We start from the raw sequence: 5,925 nt of genomic DNA on the forward strand, positions 1-5,925 counted from the left end.
CGAGCATTTCAAGTTTACCAAGATCCAAATAGTTACTTATTTTCCTAAGGCATTAGTTAAGACACACGGGAACAAAAATGCCAAATATAATTTATCGAATCTATCGTTGATTAATATGAATTAAACTAAACTGTACTAAATGATCGACGCAAAGGTGCAAGTTTAGCGCTTCTGGGATCGATCGGCGCGGCGGATGGACGATCGGAAAAGTGCACGTCGCAAAAAATACGAGCCAAGACCACGTTAAATCGTTTATGAGGATGTCGCTGGGATGCAAGAAACGCTAGCCTCCTAGTAGCTTGCCTGGCCATCCGATTCGAGACCGACACCTGCTCGGTGGGCTCCAAAGTCACCGTAAAGAAAAGCGTGGCGCGGAATGTCCGTCCGCCGAGAAGAAACTCTTCGGGATCGTTCGAGATCTCGCCGCCTCTCCTATATCTCGCCGTTCCGCCGCAACCGAGAATTTCTTCCTTCCGCGGCGCGAAAGGTGGCCGTGTTTTATTGCAGTGGAAATAAGTGACCGTCTTATTTACTTATTTGCATAAATTAAACTTTTCCAAAGATATTGAATATAAAGTAAAAAATTAAAAGTAACGATATAATATTTTTAATACGATCTAATTATACAATCGGTAATCATTACTTAATGATTTTGTAATAAAATAGATATGCGCCAAAAAAAATGAAAGGGATGATATATATCATTGGATAATATTATTTCTTTTTTAAATAAAAATATTATTTCGTCATATAAATATATTTTCATATCGCATATCTCATATAAAATTTAAATTTTCACACGTAAAAATGTACTCTTAAAATATGTAATGAAAGAATAATATTAAAATAACGATTTTATTATTAAATATGATGGCAGATCTAATAAATAATCGGTTTAATTTGTATGTCAGTAATATAACGTGATATAAAAATAATTACAAACTGACAGAATATCATCAGGAGGCCATGGCTCGAGCTTGAGCTGCAGCGCCATTGGATTGGATTGGACAGAGTATCATATCTTAATATTTGTGTGAAAAGTATGTTTATGCCATTTTATATGACCATAAAAATAACAGAAGATACAACCATTCATTGATCGTCTATCCTAATTTAGTAATTTTACCATCCAAACTGTTTTTATCAGAGATCCGCGTATAAAAGAAACACGCGTAACTCGATGAAAGACTGTGATCGGTATTCATATAGCCCGACGTTATATTTAGATCGTCTTAATTATGATTTCGAAACGTTGTACCGTCATTTCATTCGCTAGATGGAATAAGATTTCCCATGATCAGACTTAAGACGATCTTCGATATAAAATCAGACTACGAATATCGTCTTAAAAAGTCAAAACGTTCTCTGGACGCTTTATTGTCTAGGATGCTATTCTATTCCTCATTTCTTCCCATTCGCTGGTATAATTCGTATCGTTGACTGGTAATGGCTTCGAGACGAAATGACACGGTATATAGAGGCACAATGCGGTACCGGTACACATATAGGTACACACGCGCGCAAAAGAAAGATATTCTGAAATCAAACAGTAATAAGTCGAACGGTACAACGCATTAAAACCGCGAGCGGAGAAAAATATTTTCCATTAGCGCTCATTGAGAGCGGGTCGGCCGCTGGCCGGGTGGTATACTGTAAAATAACGCGTGCACTGCACCGAATCACATCGCAACGCAACACAACGCATCCACATCGTACGTGCGTGCGTGCGTGCGTGCGTGCGTGCGTGCGTGTCGATGACGGTTCGCGTTAAACAGAAGTGCGTCTCTCGCCGCCGCCGCGCCGCCGGTCCGCAAAGTTATCCGATCACGAACATGCCGGAGCAACTCGGAATCGCCAGCCGGCCGGCTGGCTGGCTGGCTGGCTGGATGGATGGATGGCCGGCCGGCCGCCGGAGAACAACATTTGTTTGAAATTGTAACGGTGTTTACAGCCGTGTAGAATGCCGCAAACCGCAGGCTGCTGCGTCTGTCAAGGCTGCGTTATTACCTGCAGCGATCAACCGCGGCCGGATTAGCCCGATTTCGGAGACGACGACGTCGCGCGTACATCCACGAGAGTTTGAGGAGTTAATAAGAAGATCCTAAAGCCGTCTCTAATACCGGCATTTTTACTAAACGCATATTTTTTATTGGTTTTATGGATTTAAAACTCCTTTTCTAAACTCAGTTTCTAAATATATGTGCTAATGCATTCCAACACAGTCGATTTTATACCGAGAACGAAAATAATTTCAGAAATGCAGACAATAAGACGTCGACTCGTAACTTTGCTTCATATAAAAATTCTACAATTTATTGTTACAAAATGAGACGGTCATGGAAGACGGATTACATCAAGAAATACGGTTCTCAGAATTAGAATTAGACCTCTAACAAAAAAGTTATGCGTGTAGATCTATTATCGTGCAAGGTACTATAATTGTCTATCCTTGTCTATATCTTTGTCCATACAAGGACAGATATAGGCCAGTAACATAGAAAACGTTCGAAATTATTCGACATTTTTAATCCCGTTTAGATGAGAGCGCTTTCTCATCGGAGTTCGGCTTTTGGTTTAGTTAGGATTTAGCTGGAGATTGATAGATCGAAGAGGAGGTTCGTGGTTCGTGTCAGGCAGACGCGAGTCAGGCTGCAAATGACACCGCACGAAGACGCGAAATCTTTTTGCAGGGAAAACTAATGATCTCGATCATTATCTGGATTCTTCCCGGGATAAAAGTACATGAATTGCACGTACTTTCGCGCGGTAGAAAAAGAGTGATAAATCGCGACTCATAATTGTGCTACAACGTACATTCGACTGTATTATACAATGTAACTGATTATGAAAATAATTGCAAATAATAATGCGATCGAAAGGCAGCAATAAGAAAGATTAATTGCGTGACCAAAAAATTCGTAGTGAGCTTCGCGGTATTTTCCGTTCTAGTTATAATTTGAATCTTCTTATACTCTAACTTTCTCCACGCTCAAATTTTAATAATAGATAAGTGAAATTTGGAAAAGTACATGAAATTTACACAATATTATTATTATAGGCTACAAGATCCAAGCCTGACTATAAATAGCGTTCTTCCCTCTAATTACTCGAATTTTATTTTTCCGATGTTTACTACATTTAGAGATCGTCGTCCGTAGCCTGAAATATACAAATGTGTAACTGTTACCGTATTGAGATGAGAAAAGAAGATATTCTCCTGCGAGAAAGAATTCGACGGCTGAAGCTGGCGCCTGTTGACAAATTCAAAATGGGCTATTTAGAGATATTTTTACTCTGCAAATCCAAGTGTGTTATTTTTAAACGTCTAAAAATGACACACTTGACTGAAGCTCTTTTCACATGTTTCTTCATGTGTTAAATTACGTCATTTAACACGATTAAACGTATTAATTTTTAATTTAATATGATTAAACATGTTAATTTAACACATGAAAAAAACATGTAAAAAGAGCTTCAGTCAAATGTGTCATTTTTAGACGTTTACGCGTGTAAAAATAACACTTGGATTCGCAATGTACCTAAGCCGCAAACGGTCTGGGATATACTCGCTCACTTATCTCGCAGTAATGAATTGGGCGTTTGGTACGTTACCCCGGGGTAATGATTACCGGAGCACCGTCCTGGAACGATCCGCTACCAACGATCCATCGGGATTCTATCCGAGTTTCGTCGGCAGGATCGATCGCGATCGACGATAGAGATAGCCGAGCGCGCAGGATATACCGCGGAGATCCACGAGGAATTTATGCATTAACGAGACCGTGCCAGTCCGCGGCGTATAGCTTTTTCCCGCGGCCAATTTTGCAAGCGCACTTCCGCGCGAGGCTCTTATCCGCTCGCGCGCTTCGTTTCGTTACTGTTCTTGTTAGGCCACCTCGCACCTCGCAGTTCTCGCGCGGATCCTCCATTTGCATTCCGACGTAGTCCACGCCGCGCTACTTCCTGTTCGCCAAAGCGACGTTTCTTCGCTCGTCTATACGCCTTTCGAGTCGCCGCAGCGATTCCACTTGCGATGCGCCGTAAAATGTTGCGTTTAGCCGGCCGCCGGTTTCTCACCGCTCTTCTGTCCGGCGGCTCTGTGTCAATTTTCTTGCGTGTTGTACGAGCTATTATTATCAGGACGGATTAGATCTCACCCGCTTTCCAAGCGCAACGAGGACACGCAGCTGTGTTTATTACATTTTTCAGAAAATGCGGAAGATGTTTGCTTTAGTAAATAAAAAAAGATACGTTTCGCTCTATTTGTCATCGCGAGAAAACGGAATACGCGGAAAAACCGAGACGGAAAAAGGAAGAAATGATAGCTTCTAACTCACTAAACGACTTAATCAAACGTTTGCCTTAAAAAAAAGTGTTTATCTATTTCTATTAAATATCCAGAATATCTGAAAACTATTTTTAATTGAAGCATCCATTGTTAAATAATTAATCGTGTCGTTTCCTGTCCAGTAATGATAAGACCAATGTTCCGCAGAAAGAAATATAAAAAAAGACAAAGAAAGAGAAGAGAAGCTTCGCATCTAATTTATCTTAAGGCTGGTCTAAACATAACGTTCAGTCTTGCATGATAAGGTAAGTTTGACGACGCAAAACACGCGGCTGTACACTACTCATGCTCAGTCTTTCGCTTATATAGTCTTTTGCTCAGTCTTTCCAAAAACACCATAGATGAAGCACCGTTGATTTCACGATAATTTCATTATGCGCGCTGAGATTGAGAAAAAATAAATTTGCGCATTGCTCACAGTGGTCTCGAGAATGGTTATTCAAGAGGGATAGATTTTCTCATGTCAATTTGCTCCGTGAATAACGGCAGGAACCAGAAGATTGGCGTAATTATATTTACGTATGGATATGGACACGTACTGCAAACTATTAACGCTATTAACCCCAAATAAAAAAACAAGACACTGCCATGAGAAGGGCTATCATCCCCCATGAGAGACTCACCGCAACATTAAGATTTTTAGCGACTGGGAGGAGCTTAAGTATACAACTATAATTTCTAAACAAGCTCTAAGTCGCGGAATTTGACCGATTAGACGGATGTACGTCTACATGCAACGACTTGTCTGCCGTCTTGCTTGAAAACAAAGCTCCAGCTCGTCCGTCTTTTGTGAGGTTGTCAAACTTGCCGTTCACGCGTAACGTTTTGTCTGATCGGTCTGGCATGATCATGCAAGACTGACGACAAAACGTTACGTGTAGACCAGCCTTTAAACTATAAATATTCCTCTGTTTATAAAAGCATTTTAAAAAATGTTTTCTATAAATAAATGGTTACTGATAAACGTTACTCCGTTCAAAGCCAAGCAAGGCACTTTGAAGGAAAAGGAAAAACTAGAAAGAAAGAGAAAGTTTGTATGATAAAATTGTGACAAACCTCTCTCTCTCCCTTTCTCTATCTATTTATCTTGAACCTTTAGCTACGGCTTTGTGAGCTGGATGCAGAGCTTTACTGTACAAACGTTCTGTCACGGAACGCACTGTATCGACACTAACATCAATCAAAATTAGTATTGTCTTAGAATATGTAATTCGTATCTGTCTACGTTAGTGTAAAATAATAACGAAACAAACTGTGTTATCTTAATTTATTTATATACAATAAACTTGAAATATAAATAGAAATCTGTGTATGTAGATTATCTGAATAATATTTTAAATTAAAGTACCCATCGAAGCGCAACTGTCTTCGTCTCCCATCTTCGTTTGACTGAAACGAGATCGAAGACGAAGAAGACGAAGAAGGTGGCGGAGGAAGAGGAGGTAGCTCAGAAGACAGGGAGTCCAAGACCGTGGCGAGGAGAAGGTGGGAGCGCACGGGCCCCGTGCCCCGTGCCCCGTCTTGGCCGCTTTTCCGTTCCTCTTGCTGCTCCCGCGCCAAAAGCCAGACCGACGGGG

Source organism: Temnothorax nylanderi, unplaced genomic scaffold (genome assembly GCF_030848795.1).
Source record: "Temnothorax nylanderi isolate EJ_2023f unplaced genomic scaffold, tnyl_v1.0 TNYL_tig0191_pilon, whole genome shotgun sequence".
In the NCBI taxonomy this organism is placed as follows: Eukaryota; Metazoa; Arthropoda; class Insecta; order Hymenoptera; family Formicidae; genus Temnothorax; species Temnothorax nylanderi.